At 39.9% G+C, this 20,853-nt stretch overlaps 1 pseudogene; it reads left to right on the forward strand.

Moving 5' to 3' along the window:
• Positions 1 to 12,115: 12,115 nt before the first annotated feature.
• On the forward strand, positions 12,116 to 13,059 carry LOC114098067 (reticulon-3 pseudogene; annotated as a pseudogene).
• The last annotated feature ends 7,794 nt before the right edge of the window (positions 13,060 to 20,853 follow it).

The following is a 20,853-nucleotide window of genomic DNA, read 5'->3' on the forward strand; positions in this document are numbered from 1 at the left end:
GGAGTGGCAAAAGGGCGGTTACTTCCGGTCTCTGGCCCTCTCCTATTATGTTGGGATCCGTGGCCGGAAACGTATCTACATGGGGCGCCATTTTTCTTAAGGGCAGAAGACAAGGGTTGTTGTGGGCAGGGACTTCTATCAGAAGTGTGCTTTTCCTTCCTCCTCCCTCAATGTCTGCCACGCTCTGCCCAGCCTAGATGTGGCTAGCTTCCCGTGACTATTCAGAAATAACTGAAAAAAGTGGGTGTCTGAACTGAGTGAGCAGAGGGATTTATGTTTGGCAGGCCAACAACAAAAGGAAAACCTTTTGACCTCTCCACTACTGTTTTTGTGTGATTTGCTACCTGTTTTTCCAATAATGGGACCGTGTGTGTGTGTGTGTGTGTGTGTGTGTGTGTGTGAGAGAGAGAGAGAGAGAGAGAGAGAGAGAGATATTAAAGGTGAGATTTAGGAATATGACGTTGATACTGCCAATTATCGGTGACAAGTCGTGCTTCCCCATATGTTGAAGTTTGAACGTTAGAGAAGCATGCAGAGGCAAGCATATGAAGCAGGGTTTATTTGAAAAGGGTTTATTTTAAATAAACAGTTTCATCTTCTCCAAAGGGAAATAGATGTTTATCTTCTCCTAGAGGAAGAAGGCGGGGGCATAGCTGGTATCCTGGTATCCCAAGAAGCCAGGTGTCCTGCCCTTTTTATATGTCCTAGGATTCCTTTGTTCTCCTGCCTTTCCCCCCTTATCTTTCTCCTTCCTGTGTATGTGACTAGGCCCAGGAATGCTCAGTGGGATGGCCAAAAGGTGGGAAACAGGTGGGCTGAAGGGGGAAGGGCCAGGTGGTGTAGCCAAGGACACATTAACAAGCTTATAGGTCCCTGTGGGGGAAGGGAAATTCCTGGGACAGGTTATCTTGGCAACAGGTTGGAGCAGGGGTGGATTCTTGATGAAATCCCTCAGGGGACAGTCTCCAGCTTCCCAGACTCACTCAAAATTGGCCTCCTAGATCCTGACCTGACTCGATTTACATATCTACACTGACTACCTGTCTAATTCTGGCTTCAACGTTCTTTAGACTAGTGATTCTTAAACATTAGGAATTGAAAAACCAGCCTCTACCTCAGAACAAGCCTGTCCAAGGAAGGGACATGACCTTTGTCCTTGGAAAGACCCACAGAGCACTCCTAGGCACATTCCCACCCTGCTAAGTTATTTATCTACAAATAAGAGGAGAGATCTGTTGCATCGAGTGTCCTTGACTCAGGCTAGGTGGGGACCCATAGCAACCCCCTAGCAGCCACCAATCAGCATGAAACAGGGAAATACCTTGGATGCCAGATGACCCTCCCAGTAGTTTATGGTGTTGGGAAACCATGTAGTTCAGCACGAACACCCCTCTTGGCTTAAACCAATCAGTTCAAATGAATCCCCCTCTTGTAGTAACCAATCACCCCTACCCAACTTGTTCCCACCAGTAAATGTGCTAATCATATTTTAGAGTTGTTATTTGATTTTCACGTGGTGTGTGATGATTTGCTAAGAGATGCTATGATGTATGTGGGGGTCCCTGCCTTCTCCAAAGAATGTATAAAACTGCTGCAAACCCTGGGCTCGGGGCCTCTCAACGTCACCAGTTGCTGTGTGCACGTGAAGGACTGAGCTAGCTCGCAAAGCTAGCTCGCAATAAACACCTCTTTGCTGTTTACATCGATCTTGGTCTCTGGTGGTCTTTTGGGGGTCCCGAATTCGAGCATAACAGAATCACCTGGGAATCTTGTTAAATTGCCGGTTTTTATTCACTGGGTCAGAGGTGTACCCTGAGAGTGCATTTCTCACATCCATAGAAAGTGACTGCTGCTGGTGGTCTATACAGTGACTCAACAGAGAGTCGTGGGTATTTCTTTCCAGAGTTCGCAAATGAGATGCAAGTGAAGGCACTTAATCTGTCTGGATCACAGGTATTTCATCTATAAAATCAGAATACTGATAACACCTACTTCATGTGTTGTGATTTTCAGATTAGAGTACTGATGGGCATACAATAAGAACTAGATAAATATTGTTCTATTGGAACAGATTTATCAATAAGCAAAATAACAGTAAATTAGATCATTTCAGATAATGCTTACTACTCTGAAGAAAAAAAAATCCCCAGGGGCAGTGAGATTGACTTTCTGAAGAAAAATGAGAAAGAGGCTGAATTCTTACTAAGGAAGTAACATTTCCCAGGAACTTTTCCCCAGGAAGCCAATCCTAGAAATATCTGAAGGAGGAATGCCCAAAATAGTTGGAACAGGAAGTCCAAAGACTCATAGGAAGGACAGTGGTATGGCTGATGAAAAGAAAGGAGGCTAGTATGGTTGGGGTAGAGGGAAGGAAAATGAAAGTGAGGGAAATAAGTTTAGGGAAGTAGGCAGATGTGGAATCATAGAGGTTGAGATTAGAATTTTGCATTTTCTTGTAAATGCAACAGCAAGCTGTTGGAAAATTTGGAGCCCAGGTCTGATTTACATTTTAGAAGGTCATTTTAGTCACTGTGGGCACTAGTCATGGAGAGATTCCACACAGTCTATTTGAGGGCTTTTGTAGCTTATGGTTGTTTTTGCAGTGCTGAGGATCAAATCCAGGGTCTTGTACATACTAGTGAGTTACATCCCCAGACCTATATACTGTTTATTAAACAGGCTAGTCCATTGGCTAGAATTACAGAGATATGGTAAAAGGTGGTTTTAATTAGTAGTAACATCGTAAAACCCTAGGTATGATTTTTAAAATAAACTGGAATCATTTGGTTCATGGTATTTTACAACATTTACTCATTTTCTCCTCTCCCTGTCCACTCTCCCCACACCAAAACCATATGCACACACAGAACATGTTAATTATTTCTGCTAGAAATCTTTAGAAATGTTAATGAAAAAGAAAAAGAGCTGGACACAGTGATGCATGTGTGTGATCCCAGCAGCTAAGGAGGCTGAGGCATGAGGATTTCAAATCCAAAGCCAGTCTCAGCAACTTGTGAGGCCCTAAGCAACTTAGTTAGACCCTGTCTCAAAATTAAAAAAAAAAAAATGAAAAACGGCTGGTGATATGACTCAGTGGTTAAGCACCCCTGAGTTAAAAAAAGAAAGAAAGAAAAGGAGAGAAAGAAAGAAAGAAAGAAAAAATAATAATTTTGTTGTTGTTGTTGTTGTTGTTGTTGTTCTAGCAGGCAACAAACAAAGGCCCTGTGCATGCTAGGCAAGTTTTCTACCTTCTGAGATGCATCCCCAGTCTTGTTCAAAAAATTTTTTCCAGAGTCTCACCCAATGGCACACATGGGCACACAGCTGTAATGCCAGCTACTGTGTAATCTGAGGCAGCAGGAGTACTTGAGCCCAGAAGTTCAAAGTCAGCCTAGACAATATAGTGAGACCACACCTAAATAAAGAAAAAAAGGAAACAAAGAAAAAAGATACTTTTTACCCAATAAAGATCTAAAAGTAGGCCAGGTGCAGTGGTATATGCCTGTAATCCCAGCAACTCTGGAGGCTGAGGCAGGAGGATTGCAAATTTAAAGCCAGCCTCAGCAACTAAGCAAGGCCCTAAACAACCCAGCAATATCCTGTCTCTAAAGAAAAAAGGATTGGGACTGTGGCTCAGTGGTAGAGAGCACTCGCCTATCACATGCAAGGCCCTGGGTTCGATCCTCAGCACCACATAAGAATAAATAAATAAAATAAAGGTATTGTGTCTAACTAAGATAAATAAATAAATACTTTTTTAGAAATGGCTGAGGATGTGTCTCAGTAGTTGAGTGCCCCTGGGTTCAATTCATGTTACAAAAAAAGAAAAAGAAAGAAAAGAAAACTATTCCAAATGATCAAGGACAGTCTCATATTTTGTTGTATTACTGTGTGTTTCAGTTATGGTAGGAGGATGAGATTTATTGTAATGAAGTGCCTTATATGAGTGCATGGACTGGCTTTGCAAGACCAAGACCAAGGTGATTCTGTTATGCTCGAATTTGGGACCCCCAAAAGACCACCAGAGACCAAGATTGATGTAAACAGCAAAATATGTCAAGCAGTCCTTCAGTAAGGTCAGAAACTCTTGAGCGGGCCATGACACTGTAGTCCAGAGTCAGAATTTCTTCTACCTAGGAAAGCCTTGGTTCTGCTCTTAAGACCTTTCAGCTAATTGGTTCAGGCTCACCCAGATCACCCAGGATTATTTCCTTTAATTTTAATGCAATTATTGTTAAAGTACTAAAAAGACTGTCGTGGAATTGGAGCTAGTTCTAATTTACATGGAGGAAGAAAAACTCTACCAATAACAAACAGTTCTCAGACTAGAGATAATGATTTCACACAACATGGTATAAACACATACTGCTGAGCCATAATACTTAAAGCATGCTATTATTATTAAAGGATGTGGTTCTGTTGGGATAACAAACAATGAAATATCATGAGTACAGGCATGGACTCATAATTCTGATTATGTCTATGAGAAGTTGATACTTTGTAAAATTAGTAGCATGAGTCAATGGAAGAAGATGAATTTTAAACTGATAGTATTGGGTTAGAAATAGGTTAACTTGAATGAATACAAATTAAACTTGAGTCATACCTATACAGAAATAAATTCTGATGTATATAAGTCCTAAACATGAAAAATAAAACAATAAAAAGATGTAGTGAAGTAGTTTTTGTAACATAGGAGCTGGAGAGAATTTTACAACTTGCAAAGGGAAAATGCAATTTATCCCTAGTAACTATGAAGATTTCCACAAAAGACATCAGTAACAAATGATATGCTCTAGGAATATAGGCCATAAATATCAAATTTACTGGGCAAGGTGATGCATACCTGTAATCAATCCCAGGTACTCAAGAGGCTGAGGCAGGAGGATTGCAAGTTTGAGGCCAGCTTTAGCAACAGGCTGTAAGCAATTTAGTGAGATCCTGTCTCAAAATAAAAAATAAAAAGGATTGGGGATATGGCTAAGTGGTAAAGTATCCCTGAGGTTAAAGCCCCAGTGCAAAATAAATGATAAGAATTAGGGGTATAGTTCAGTGGGGGAGTGCATGCTTAGTTATCTCCAGCACCAAAAACAAACAAGAAAATCAGGGCCAGGAATTATGTCTCAGAGGTAGAGCACTTCCCTAGCCTGAATGAGGCCCTGGGTTCAATCCCCAGTACTGTAAAAAATAAAATCAAGCCCAGTACAGTGATGCATGCCTATAATTCCAGCAGCTTGGGAGGCTGAGGCAGGAGGATGATGAGTTCAAAGCCAGCCTCAGCAACAGTGAGCACTAAACAACTTAGCGAGACCCTGTCTCTAAATAAAATACAGAAGAGGGCTAGGGATGTGTCTCAGTGGCCAAGTGCTCCTAAGTTCAGGCACTGATACCACCCCAAAATAAAGAAATAAAATAAAATCAGTATTTAAAATGTATAAAGAATTTCTGAAAATTGATCAGAAAAAACCCAATAGAAAAGTGGACAAAAAATTATGGAGAAGCAAAACTAGTCATGGTGACACAAGTTTGTAGTCTAAGTTACTGCAGAGACTGAGGCAAGAGGATCACCTGGGCACCTGAGTTCAAGGCCAGCCTGGGCAACATAGCAAAACCCTGTCTCAAAAATAGAAAAAGAAAATTAAATAAGGAGAAGGAGTTCGCAAAATGAGAAAAACTTTTAAAATGACTATCAAGCAAATAAAGATATTGTCAGCCTTACAAATTTAAGCAATGTACTACTTTATACACCTCAGACATGCAAAAGATTTTAAAGTCATATGATATTGTTGATAAGGATGTAAGGAAACATGATCCACCAATGACTGTGTAAACTTTCACCACTCTGGAAAATATTTTGGAGTATTTAGTCACAAGTATGGTTATGGTAGCACTATACACAAAGCAAAAAAAGATGTAGTGAAGTAGCTTGATGGTGGATATTCCATAGCTGTTTGTAAAATGAAGAGTAAAGAAGTGAGTTTTTAAGAAGTTATAAAGAGTCCATGGACCATTTGAGAGAAATTTAATAACATTGCATTCATTGTTCATGGTCATAATCACAATTTATATTTAGGGAACACAGATTAGAAATCAAGAGTCATGCTTTGGTCCATATTCTTTTGTTATTTTCTCTTTCCAGGTGTCAAATATAATGTTCAAAAAAAAAGGGGGGGGAGGGCACATTTTAACTTTCTCTAAGGAAAATTCTTAGAATGATTAGATTGGTTAGAAGTTATGTTTATGTTACCTTAAAAAAGCATTGACTAATGATTAATGAATCATTTTTCTAAGCTAAAAACAAGTTTAGATTGGAATTCCATGTTAGCTGGGCACAGTGGGTCAGGAGGCTGAGGCGGGAGAATCACAAGTTCAAGGCTAGCCTCAGCAACTTTGTGAGATGCTGTCTAAAAATTTTAAAAAAATAAAATAAAATGGGCTGGGGATGTACCTCAGTGGTAGAGCATCACTGGGTTCAATCCCCAGTACTGGAAAAAAATGGAATTCCATATTCTCAAATTTCAAAAATCATTTATGCATCACCCATTCAGTTCTTCCTGTACTCGTGTATCAATATTTCTATTATTTACTTCATTTAAGAAAAGTTTTTTTTTAGTTTTAGTTTTTTCTCCTGGGAATTGAACTTAGAGGAAACATCCCCCGCATTTTTAAAATTTTATTTTTATTTATTTATTATTTTTACAAGAAAAGCATAGTGCATTTATTTTGTGTACAGCAAGCTAACAGACTCCATAGTTATCATGGGTCAATATTCATAAAGATCCCATATTTTTATATTGCTTCAGTGAGTTTTTATTATGTGTGAATACTGACTACATGTGTGGTCTTTTGAGTAAGTTAATGCAGGTTAGAATTCTATGTCTAATGCCTACTAGACCAGTCATGTAAGATGATGTAATTAATTCCTGAGTGTGTTTTCTTACAACAACATGCAAGTAAAAGTGACACCAAACACACACAGTCATTGTGAAATTTAAATAAGATAATTTATGTAAAATATTTACTGCCATGGCAGAGGCATGATAAGGATTCAATCATGGTACCTATTACTAGTAATAAAAATTTGGGGTCAGGGGCAGTTACTAGAGATTAAATCCAGGGATGCTTAACCACTGAGATATCCACAGCCCTTTTTATTTTTAATTTTAAGACAGTATTGCTAAGTTGCTTAGGTCCTCACTTAATTCCTGAAGCTGGCCTTGAATTTGTAATCCTCTTGCCTCAGCTTCCCAAGTGGCTAGGATTATAGGCATGTGTACTCCACCTGGTGATAGTAACATAATTATTATCATCTCCCCATTCAAAATTCATAAAGCAAACATCATCCCTTATAGTTAAGAATATATTATATATCATTTCTACTCTTGAGAAATGCTAATAAGTTGTCTACAATATAAAGCTGAAAAATAAATTAGAGACATAATATTGAGATGAAAGCTTTCTGATTCCCTTTACAGCATACTTTGCACTGCTCCCTCCTAGGTCTAGCCTGTGCAGATCCCAGGAGAGGTTTGAAAGATCATTGCAGGATGCTCAAGACCTGGTACCTTCCAACCATCTATCTCCATCCACGTTCTGTCAATTTTCACAGATGCTTCTTAAAATCCTATAATGTCCTATTCATTAGGACTGTTACATTTTAATGCCAGTTGAAAAAAAAGCCAAGAATTATATAATGAGTAGTTCATTAACATTCAGTGGTTCAGTGGTTCAGGTTTCAGAAGTCTCAGTTCTTTATGGATTTTACAGGCTAACTCCATTCCTTTGGGCTCTAAGTGGGGCAGAACATCACAGTGGAAGAGTGTGGTGGAGAGAAGCAGCTTACATGATGATCGGAAAGCAGAGAGCTTATTTTTTATTTTGAGACAGGGTTTCCCTAAATTGCTGAGACTGGCCTTGAACTTGCAATCCTTCTGCCTCAGGCTCACCAGTCATGGGGATTACAGTTGTGTGCCACCATGCCCAGAAACTTTTTTTGTTTTGTTTATACCAAAGATTGAACCCAAGGGCACTTAACCACTGAGCCACATCCCCAGCCCTTTTTATTTTGAAACAGGGTCTTGCTAGGTTGTCTATAGCCTTGCTAAATTGCTAAGGATGGCTTTGAACTTGAAATCCTCATGCCTCAGACTTATTGAGCAATTGGGATTACAGGTGTAGTCCACTGCACCAATATTTTTCCTTAAGTTTTTCTTTAAAATTAGTCTTATCATAAAATATACATGAACCAAAGATTTGGTATGCTAAATTTTACAGCATATAATTTACAACCATGAAAAGCAAAACTATAATACCATAGTTATTATATATAGAGTTATTTTATATGTTGTGCACTTTATGAGCCTGGACTAGATCGCTGAAGTTCCTCCCAGATGTAATATTGTCATTTTAGGTTAGTTTCTTCTTCAGCATTTTAGTTGCTCAGTAACCCATATTGGATCAATACTATAAGTAACTTAATCATAATTTTTGTAAGTATAACAGTTTTTTTATTAAAATCTGTGCCATGATGTTCTGCTGCTTAAAATCTAAAATAAATGCATTTGAAATGTACAAATTCATCATAGCCAAGTTACTCTTAGGTCATTACATATAAAATATTTATAGGGTGTACAAGTAACTGGTGTGGTATATGGCATAAATGGGGTGACTTTTTAATTTTTTAAAGAGACTAGAGAGAAAAAAAGAATAAATAAAAACAGACCCACTGTGTCTTAGTCTGGGCTGCTATAATAAAATTCTATAGACTTGGCAGTTTATTAATAGGGGAAATTATTTCTTACAGTCCTGGAGGCTGGAAGTCAGAGGTTAGGGAATGAGCATGGTTGGGTTTTGGTGGAGGCCCTCTTCCAGTGCAGGCTGCTGACTTTATACCTTCATGAAAAAAAAAGGAGAGAGCTCTCTAGGGTCCCTTTTATAAGGGCACTAATTCCCTGGATGAGGACTCCTCTCTCATGACCTAATTAATTTCCCAAAGGCCCCGCATCCTAATATCATTTCACTAGGGGTTAGGATTTCAATCTCAGAATTTTAGATGGGACACAAACATTTAGTCCACTGTGATTCACTTTATTAGTTTGAAAAACTTTTAATTTTTTGAAACTTTATGAAAACACAAATTAGGTGAGAAAGAATTACAAAGATTATAAAAATCAGCCATAGGATATAGTTTGTGAGCCAAGCATTGTGGACACATCTGTAATCCCAGCAGCTTGGGAGGCTGAGGCAGGAGGATGGCAAATTTGAGGGCAGCATCAGCAATTTAGCTAGACACTGTCTCAAAATTTAAAGAAAGGACTCAGTGGTAGAGCACTGCTGGGTTCAATCCTCAATGCTGGGGGTTAGGAAAGAATATAGTTTGAGGAATATGTTTTAGAAACAGACAAATAATGCCATGAAGAGGTAACCCTGTAAATAAAATAAATAGGGTAGACAGGAAGAAAGAGAATTGAATATTTTCAAATTTCACCAACTAGAATTCAGAACAACATGGTAAATGGGCTTAAAGAGAAACTTCCCACCAGAAATTACATATGATGAGTATGATTCCAATTCCTGATCTCAGCTTTACTGTAAAAAGGAAAAAGCAATTATTTCAACTACACTACTTTTTGGAAGTGGACATTTGCATAGGTATTAAAAACTAGATAACTAAATTTTCTTTCAAAACTTACTTTTCATTACATTTCTTAGGATATAATTCACCTCAGTATTATTAGCAAGGAAAAACAATTATCCAGGAAAAAAAAATGAAACAACAAACAACCAACTTTTAGAAGTTGTATAATGAAAATTCCTTTTTAAAAACTCTAATCACCCTCTTAAAGTATGTAAATAAGATTAGTGGATAATATAGGATTCCTATTTAGCAGTGTAAAAAACTTTCTTTTTAGAATGAAGAAATTATCTTTCACAATTTTTTTGGATTGAGATAATTACCAGTTTAACACCAAGTTTATTATGGAGGATGACCTTAATCAGCAAGTTATGGAGGCTAATGCTTTAATGTGGAAAATCATTATTCAGAAAATTATTTTTCAAATCATTAGTATGATAATCCCAGCAACTGAGTCTGGCATAGTGGCACACACTTGAAGTCCCAAATACTTTGAAGTCTGAGGCAGGAGAATCCCCAAATTCAAGGTTAGCCTTAGTAATTTAGCATGACCCTGTCTCAAATAAATCAGAAGTGATTAAGTGTTGAGAGCCACAGTTTAGTCAGAATGAGGCCTGGCATTTTTGTCAGAGGGAATGGTTGAAAGGTGACCCTGCTCCGGGATTAGGGCAGGTCCTGCTGGGATTAGGGCGGATCCTGCTGCCTGGGGGCCTGCTCCTTTGGAGTTCCCATTGAGTTCTCGCAGGGTTCTGAGAGAATTGGCGCACAGAGCCCGGTGGAGGCAGTGTGTTCCCAGGAAGTGTGTGTAGAGTGCCCGTGAGAGTTCGGGAATAAAGGTTGCTATTTGAACCTACAAGGCGGTGTGGCAGCTCGGTTATTTTGTGCCCAGCCAGACTGCAGCATTTGGTGGCCCGTGTGGGGAACGCCTGAAGCTTGGAGGTAATTGAAATTGCTCGCCCCTGAAGTAGAGCAAAAGAATGGGTGACCATTTCAAAAAACAATGTGTTCTTGTTTTGATTTATTTTGTTTTTATTTCAAGCTGCCTGTCCCTAGAACTTTCTTAGGCAAACTGGGGAAAATGGTTGGCTCAAAGTTTGAAATTGTTCGCCCCTGAGGAACAGATAGAGATAGACCACAAATGCACATGTCAAGAAAATAGAAAAACTGATACAACGATTTTTTGTTCCATTTTTATTTCATTCTGTTTTGGTTTTGTTTTGTGTTTTTTTTTTTTTGGGGGGTTGCGTTATCTTTATAGTAGATCAGAAATTAGTAAAAAACAAACCGAAAGAATGTTAAGTAAATTGTTAGAGGTTCAGACTATGGTAGATAAAGTAAAAGAGAAGGTCTCTCGAGTTAGTCAGACAGAAGAAGAAAATTTAAAGGAAAAGGGGCTATCAGAAAAAAAGTTACAACAGGAGGCTGCTACTAACACCTTTCTATCACCAGAGGGCGTAAGTGTCCAACCAATAGCTCCACCTATAGAGACAACATATGCTGTGAGGCCCCCAACCCCCATAGTTGATAGACAGGACCTCAAAGATTAGCATGCCCTATATTTGAGCAGACGGAGGGCAGCGAATTCACCATACTTTAGATTTCAAAACAGTGAAGCAGCTAAAAGAGGCTGTAACAACCTATGGTCCCCAAGCACTCTTCATTGTAAGCATGATCGAATCCATTACCAACTTGGACATGATGCCAGCAGATTGGGCTAGCATGTGTAAAGCTGTGCTAAATGGTGGGCAATATTTGTTATGGAAGGTTGCCAATCAGGAATTTTGCATGGAGACGGCTAGGCGAAATGCAACAGCTGGTTATCCTCAGAGAAATCTAGATATGTTGTTAGGACAGGGACCTTATGAGGGTCAGCGGCAACAAATTGAATATGATCCTGCTATATATTCACAAATTGCTGCAGATGCGGTTAGGGCATGGAAGACTTTACAAGGACATGGAGATTTACAAGGACAATTATCTAAGGTTATACAAGGAGCTAATGAACCTTATGCTGAATTTGTAGATAGGCTTATTCAAACAGCTACCAGAGGTTTTGGGGATATAGAGCAAGCAATGCCATTAATTAAACAGCTAGACTTTGAGCAAGCAAATCGTCGGTGCAAGGAAGCCATTAGACCATGGAAACATGAAGATTTAAACACATATATTAAATTATGTAGAGACATTAATGAACAAGGGCAAGTCTTGGCAGCTGCAGTACAACAGGCTTTAGATGCCAGGCCAAAAACATGCTACAATTGCGAACAAACAGGACATTTTTAAAAGGAATTGCCCCCGGTTCTTTGTGCACATGCGTGCTTGCTCTCCCTCTCGTTGCGCTGGACTGAGTCAGTCAGTCAGTCTGTCGGAGTCTGTCCTCGGAACAGGCTGAGCGAAGGGACTTTGGAGAGCCTGCTGCCTACTTATTCTATTTCCCCTCCCTCTCTCCCGCCCCATGTCTCTCTTCACCCCTCTCCCGCCCTTGCTCGTGTAGCCATGGCGGAGTCGACAGCGGCCACTCAGTCCCCGTCCATCTCCTCGTCGTCCTCCGGGCTGATCCCTCCGCTGCTGGTGGTGGCGGGAGCCCGGGAACCAGACCCGCCCTGGGGGCGAAAAGCTGCGGCTCCTCTTGTGCGGTGCACGATCTGATTTTCTGGCGAGGTGTGAAGAAGACTGGGTTTGTCTTTGGCACCACACTGATCATGCTGCTGTCCCTGGCAGCCTTCAGTGTCATCAGTGTGGTTTCTTACCTTATCCTGGCCCTTCTCTCTGTCACCATCAGCTTCAGAGTCTACAAGTCCATCATCCAAGCTGTACAGAAATCAGAAGAAGGCCATCCATTCAAAGCCTACCTGGATGTGGACATTACACTGTCCTCAGAAGCTTTCCATAATTACATGAATGCTGCCATGGTGCATGTCAACAAGGCCCTAAAACTCATCATTCGTCTCTTTCTGGTGGAAGATCTGGTCGACTCCTTGAAGCTGGCTGTCTTCATGTGGCTGATGACCTATGTTGGTGACGTTTTTAATGGAATCACCCTTCTGATTCTTGCGGAGCTGCTCATCTTCAGCGTCCCAATTGTCTATGAGAAGTACAAGACCCAGATTGATCACTATGTTGGCATCGTCCGGGATCAAACCAAGTCAATTGTTGAAAAGATCCAAGCAAAACTCCCTGGAATCGCCAAAAAAAAAAAAGGCAGAATAAACACATGGAAACCAGAAATGCAACCGTTACTAAAACACCACTTAATAGTTATAATGATGTTACTTGTACCATGGAGGACATGCTCAGTGTCAGCTTGAGCCTGCATTCCAAGCTTATTTTTATTTTAATTTGGTATTTTCTCCCCCTCCTTTCCCTTTACCCTCAGTATCAAGCACAAGAAACAGTGGACTGAACAAAAAGAACTGATATCTTAGAACCCAAAAGAATAAAGAAAGAATCAAATTAATAGGATAAATTATACCTTAGTGGTGGTGGAGCTTTTTACCTGTAGCATGAAAAGGGGAAAGATTAGAGGTAAAGAGAAAGTGAATGGTAGAAAAATTTCTTGGGTCCTTCTATTCAGTTTTCAAGGACTAGTTTTTACACAACTCCCATTATAGTTTTGCCCTTATTTTTAAGTTAAGAAATAATGATTAACTTATGAAGAAATGGTTTGGGGACAGGAGGGGGATGCCTTCCTTGGGTTGTTTGCAGCTCACCAATCCCATCCTCCTGCCCCACACTGTGAGCAGCTACTCTTAATATTCCTCTTCTTGACTTAATGATATAACTTCCAGCTCTGAGTAACTTATAGGTAGTAGTGATAATTCTTGTCTCCAGAATGCCATCTGAGAAATAAGAGTAGAAACAGAAAATGGTGGGAAAGGGTGTGGCAGGGGCACAGCAATGGCCACCTCCCTCTGCCACTCACCCACAGGGAAGGAAGGGCTCCACCAGCTGGGAGCATGGTGTCCACATCATCTCTTGGATGCCAGTTCTGGGAGTTAATTTGAGAACTCATTCCTGAATGTGCTTTCCCCTCTTTCCTGCCCACCCACCTCACCTCAAGTTTAATAAATATGGTTGTACTTTTATTATTATGAAATAAATGTCTGTACCTGCTGTACACTGCTGTAAACTTGTTAGAGAAAAATAATCTGCATGTGGGCTCCCTAGTTATTGAGTTATTGTAATCCTGTCTCAGTCCGTGGAGGGGGAACAGTCTCAAAAGATGGAACTACTGAAAAAGAAAAACGTTTTTCTTTATCTACCACCACCACCACCACCACTGCTTTCTCCTCACATGCTGTTGCTTTAATGTGTGCTCATCAGTTTAGTGTAAGGACCAAAGCCAAGCTGGCTTGAGGGGAGATCTTGTGTGTCTGTGGCTAAGAGACTGCACGCCAGTGTGGGGTCGCGCATTTTGTGGTTCATGTGGAGTCTATCTGCTTTGAGGGTGCTTTCCTTTTTCAGACACACAAAATGCTCAGCCCCTGTACCATGGCCCACGATGCTCCTTTGGAGAGTGCTTTCTGTGAACTTTTAAGTTAAGATGACCAGACAGGGCCAGAGTGTATTGATGGGCTTTCTGCAGTTGGAGACAACAGAGCAGTGCACAGGCACAGCAGGTGGAGGGTGATTGGGAATCATTGATTCCTGTTTGAGACAAAGTTTCTTCCTCCCTTTTCCACATGGAGACTCAAGTCAGTGTGAAAGCAGTCATTAAGTTCCTTAAGCTTGTAGCTCCTACATAGTCCTGCCCTTCCAAGAGGGAGCAAGCTGTAAGGGCTACAATATTTGTTGGTCCCAAAGTACTGCAGCTCTGCAGGAAGCACTGGGAGGATTTTTTTTTTAATTGGGAATTTAGATGAGTAAAAGGAACTCTTCCCATACTCCCTTTTCTTATTTTCTTGCCCCCTTTCCTTTTGCAATTTTTAACATTTTTTGTCATATTAAGAAACTCCCTCTCCATCACTATTCCTTACCCTCCCAGGAAGTCGTTGCACCGATGGACTTTCAGGCTTCCCCTCCAAAGGACCTCTTTCTGCACTGGAAGCCCCACACCTGGTTCTTTTCTTTTGTTGTTGCTGTGTTAATGATAATGGGAGAGATGTTTGTGCCATGCAGAATTTTTTTTTTTTTAAGGAAAACATAGACAAAAAAGTACTAATGAAACTGTGTGCGTGTCTGTGCGTGCAACATAAAAATACAGTAGCACCCAAGGAGCTTGAATCTTGGTTCCTGTAAAACTGCAAATTGATGTGGTATTAATTTAAAAATAAAGAACACAATGACTGGTGGAAAAAAAAAAAAAAAAAAGGAATTGCCCCATAGGAGGAGGGTTTAACAAAACTAGGTATCAAAGGGGTAGAATACCGGGTATTTGCCCACAATGCTGTAGAGAGAGACATTGGGCTAATGAATGCCGTTCTCAAACCACCATAGAGGGTACTCCATTATCAAAAAACAGACAAGGACCAAGTGTTTATCCACAATATCGTGGAGAAAAGCATCAGGCTCCATTGCCAAAAAACGGACAGGGGGGCCCAGGACCACAAATATACGGGGCAATGGAGGAACCCAGCAACACCATCAGGGGAGTGCCCAGGACACATTATCCATTAGATCCCTCATCAGACAAACCAGAGGGAGCGCAGGGTTGGACATCTGCGCCTCCGCCAGAGCAGTACTAACTCCAGAGATGGGAGTTCAAATCATTCCCACAGGGGTAAAAGGACCTCTTCCCCAAGGAGCAGTAGGCTTATTATTGGGACGGAGTTCTTCCACTCTAAAAGGACTTATTATAAGTCCTGGGGTAATTGATCCCGATTATGAAGGTGAAATAAAAATTATAGCCAGTTCTCCAAGGGGTATATCAGTAATTTCACCAGGAGATAGAATAGCACAGTTATTAATAATACCCAGCCTGCATGAGAAATTTTCCAGCCGTACTATAGAAAGAGGTTCCAGGGGATTAGGCTCCACAGGTGTAGATTGGGCTACGCTTTCTTTAAATTTAGATTCTCACCCCATGCTAAAACTAAATATTCAAGGACATGAATTTAATGGGCTACTCAATACAGGTGCAGACCTTAGCATCATCTCTTATCAAGAATGGCCAAAACATTGGCCGTTACAACAAGCCACTCAAACGCTCCGAGGCCTAGGAGTGGCAACTAATCCCCATAGAAGTGCAATGGTATTAGATTGGAAGGATCCTGAAGGATGTGAAGGAACTATACAGCCATATGTATTGGATCATCTTCCTATAAATTTATGGGGACAAGATGTCCTAGATCAATTAGGTTTGAAATTAACAAATAACATCAATCCAAATGTGCCTACTATTAGGGCTAGATAAGGTTTTGGGAAAGAAAAAAGATTAGGAGAACAAGAACTAGGTATAGCAGCACCAATTCAAATAGATCAAGGAATAGATAGACATGGATTGGGTTTTCAGAAGGGGTCATGAGACAACAAAAATTACTTGGAAATCAGAAAGACCAGTATGGGTTCCTCAGTGGCCCCTGACTAAAGAAAAGATACAAGTAGCCCATGACCTGGTCAAACAACAATTAGCGGAGGGACATATACAACCTTCCGTATCTCCCCATAATACTCCCATTTTTGTCATTAAAAAGAAATCTGGTAAATGGAGATTATTGCAAGATTTAAGAGCCATTAATAATGAGATGGTTATTATGGGACCTGCTCAATTGGGGATTCCCCAATTGTCTGCTTTGCCAAAAACCTGGTATGTTTTAGCTATAAATATTAAAGATTGTTTTTTCTCAATTCCAATTCATCCTGAGGATAGTCCACGTTTTGCATTTACTATCCCTGCACTGAATCATGAAGGTCCTGATCAGAGATATGAATGGAAAGTACTCCCTCAAGGGATGGCTAACAGCCTAACTATGTGTCAAATTTATGTTAACAAAGCAATCCAGCCACTTAGAAATCAAAATTCTGAACTACAAATATTTCACTATATGGATGATGTATTATTAGCACACAAAGATAAAAACATATTGCTAGAATGTTATGCCATACTTAAAAACTTATTAAAAAATTATTATCTAGAGATAGCAATAGATAAAGTACAATTAAATTTTCCAACTAATTATTTAGGAGTTCTATTATCCTCAACCATGGTCCGTCCACCAAAAATTCAAATACGAGTAGATCAACTCAAATCACTTAATGACTTTCAAAAGTTACTAGGAGACATAAATTGGATAAGGCCTTATCTAGGCATACCAACAGGAGAGTTAGGACCTTTATTTGATATCCTAAAAGGTCCATCAGATCCAGATTCACCCCGAATGTTAACGCCTGAAGCAAGAAAGGCATTAAGAATCATTGAAACACATATGGAAAATATGCATTTGGATAGAATTGATATAAGTTTACCTTTATTATTTATTGTACTACCAACAAAAAATATTCCTACAGGAGTATTTTGGCAAGAAGGTCCATTATTGTGGGTACATTTATCTTATTCTCCTAACACTATTCTTACTAGGTATCCTGAGGCTGTAGGACAATTAATACTCAAAGGAATAAAAGTGTCCCGACCAGCAGGACACATCAATGAGGGCCGCAAACCTAGGTGGGGAGGAATGAAGGGACAAGAGACACGAGGGATGACAGCAAGACAGGAGTTCTGATCAAGCTGCAAATTTTTATTGTTCACACAGGGGTACTTAAATGCTGGGGATGGGGAAGCTCTCTAATCAGCAGTTGCAGGATGTGGGTGGTAAAACTGCCAACTGCAGGATGTCTGATGATCCTGATAACCGCAGGATGTTTCAGGAAGATAGGTAGCTGCAGGATGTCTCCCAGGCAGTATGTCTCCCAGGGGGCTGTTTCTTGTAAATGTCAGGCTATTCTTTGAAGGAGAATTTTCTTCTAGCCCCTGACATAAAAGCAGCAAAGGGAGTGTTTGGAATTTCTCCCAATAAAATTATTACTCCATATACTATGGATCAAATTGATGAGTTAGCTAATGAGTTAAATACTTGGGCAATAATCATGTGTAAATCTAATGTTTCATTTGATAACCACTTACCATCTAATCCTTTGTTGTCTTTTTGGTCTTCGCATCCTGTAGTTTTTCCAAAAATGACAAGGAAAACACCTATCATGAATGCTCCAAATATATTCACTGATGGATCAAATAATGGTATAGCAGCAGTAGTTACCCCTGATCAAACTTTTATATTTTTAGTACCCAAACAATCAGCTCAAAAGGTAGAGCTTAATGCAGTATTACAAGCTTTTGTGATGTTTAAAGATTCTGTATTTAATTTATTTTCTGATAGTCAGTATATAGTTAATGCTATATTATCCCTTGAATATGATGGTGGGATTTCCCCTTCCTCTACTGTTTTCTCTTTGTTTTCCACTATACAAAGTCTAATCTGGGACAGAAAAGATCCATTCTTTATAGGACATATCAGGGCACATACAGGATTGCCTGGAGCCCTTAGTTTGGGCAATGATTTAGCAGATCAAACTACACATGACATACATATTTTCTCTACACTAAAAGAAGCTACAAATTTTCATAAAAGGTTCCATTTCAATGCTAATACTTTACAAAAGCATTTTAAAATAACTAAGGAACAAGCTAGACAAATAATAAAACAATGTCAAAATTGTGTGACCTTTTTACTACAAGTGAATCTTGGAGTCAATCCTAGAGGACTGATACCTAATCATATTTGGCAGATGGACGTCACACACTTGCCAGAATTTGGAAAATTAAAATATTTGCATGTTACAGTTGATACTTCTTCCAGACTTTTGATGAGCTCTCTTCATGCAGGAGAAAAAACTAAAGATATTATAGCTCATTGCTTACAAAATTTTGCCACTGTGGGCGTTTCAAAACAGTTAAAAACAGATAATGCCCCTGGTTATACTTCTACCTCTTTTAAACAATTTTGCTCATCATTTGGCATTACTCATATAACAGGAATCCCATACAATCCACAGGGACAAGGCATAGTTGAAAGAGTTCATCAAACTATTAAAATGTACTTATTAAAGCAAAAAGAGAGAATTGGGAAGGGGTATATATCCCCCAAAGATAAACTTAAAATAACCCTTTTTACTCTAAACTTTTTAAATTTGATTTCATCAGGGCTTAGTGCTGCGGAAAGGCATATGTGTCCAAAAAATGTACATAAGCCTAAGGTACTTTGGAAGGATATTCTGACAGGACAATAGAAAGGTCCTGACCCAGTGATTGTCTGGAGTCGGGGTTCTGTTTGTCTGTTTCCACAGGGAGAACAGCAGCCGATTTGGATTCCAGAGAGATTAACTAAAGCGATTTCTACAGACCAAAAAGAAGATGATTTGGCTCAAATCCATAACAGCTGATATTCAGAACTCCAGTTTGGCTATTCTTACATCTGCGACAGTGATTCTCCCACACCTGGGAGGCTAATGAATAATGAACACCATTAAGGCCTATTTCAAATGTAAGAAACCTTGAGGCTTGCTTGTGGGAATACCTTCAGACCCATTATGCAAGTTACAGGAAGAAGGATGGCATATCATAAGAAGAGTCAAACCCAGGTGGTAACCAGAATGCTTTTTTTCAATATCTATTTTATTATTGCCTTTTCCCACCTCATGAACTTTTAGTTTATTTTTTGAGCTCATACAGGCCTAGGTTAATGTTTTTCTGATCAGTTCTATTTTATGACTGTGGAGTTTTTAAACATTGCAATGGAGATTTCACCTGTGTAAAGCTACAAGGCCTTTACTATTGTCTTATGTGTTGTATGTTATGTGTGCACACTTCTGTTTTGTGTTGTATGTCTGTATGTGTGTATGTCCATATATATGAGGAGCGCTCATGAAAAAATGGATCCAAATATTTTTTTTTTATTCACGTGATTTAAATGGTTTAATTTAAATTGGGTAAACAGCTGTTGAGGATTGTTTTAATATGTGAACAAAAAAGGTGGTTAACAGATCTGTTTGTTTACTTTTACCTTTCCTTTTCATTATATTTAATAATTCTGTTCAGGATAATGTAAATTGTTCAGAAAATTGTTTTCTTAGTGCCTGCTGGAATGTTACATAATTTTTTTTTTAGCCATCATTGCCAGAATTCCTATCTTCATCCCAGTGCCGGTGAAGACAAAGATAAAACTAAGCTACAGCTTCTTCGATAGCTATCACAGTAAACTGTATAAACTGATGCATCAATGAATAATAACTCAGCAAGTGATGCTCAATCAAGGAGTCGATTTACTTTGGGAGGAAATGGACATATTAATGGATTCCTCTGCTTTGAACTGCTTGCAGAACTTGCATGGACTATGTACCACTTGCATGCATTGTGAACTATCTGTTGGTGCAGTGAACTGTGGTATTGCTGGGGTATCTTTGCTGATGGTGTCATCAGTAGTACAATTTTTCCAATGAGAGCCATCATTTGGCTTGGTGCCATGGCATTTTGCATCCTCCTCCCTTTCTGCTTGTGATGGTCTAAAATTTGGGGGCCATCAGAGGTGAGGCAACGAACCTCACCCCCCCTCCCCCACTGGTGCAAAGGCCTATCCACAAATATGGCTGTATGCTGGACTGGTAGTCAATGACGGTTAAGATCCGATTACAGTGGTACCAACCTAAGACAGGAGGCTGACACCTTGAGGTCAGCTCATCCGATGACGGGTAAGGACCATATGTAGTATTGGACAACCTAAGACAGGCACGGTCCCTAAGCCACATGCTTGTTGTTTAATTAAACAGAAGGGGGAAGGTGTTGAGAGCCACAGTTTAGTCAGAATGATGCCTGGCATTTTTGCCAGAGGGAATGGTTGAAAGGTGACCCTGCTCCAGGATTAGGGTGGATCCTGCTGGGAATAGGGCAGATCCTGCTGCCTGGGGGCCTGCTACTTTGGAGTTCCTGTTGAATTCTCGTGGGGTTCTGAGAGAATTGGCGCTGGGAGCCCGGTGGAGGCAGTGTGTTCCCGGGAAGTGTGTGTGTAGAGTGCCCGTGTGTGTAGAGTTCGGGAATAAAGGTTGCTGTTTGAATCTACAAGGCGGTGTGGCGGCTCGGTTATTTTGTGCCCAGCCAGACTGTGGCAATTAAGTGCCTCTGAGTTTAATCCCAAATTTAAAAAAAAAAAATCAAATCAAATTTGTCATCCTCTTGCCTCAGCCTCCCAAGTTGCTGGGATTATAGATGTGTCCACAATGCCTGGCCC

The sequence above is a fragment of the Marmota flaviventris genome, chromosome 8, assembly GCF_047511675.1.
Source record: "Marmota flaviventris isolate mMarFla1 chromosome 8, mMarFla1.hap1, whole genome shotgun sequence".
Classification (NCBI taxonomy): domain Eukaryota; kingdom Metazoa; phylum Chordata; class Mammalia; order Rodentia; family Sciuridae; genus Marmota; species Marmota flaviventris.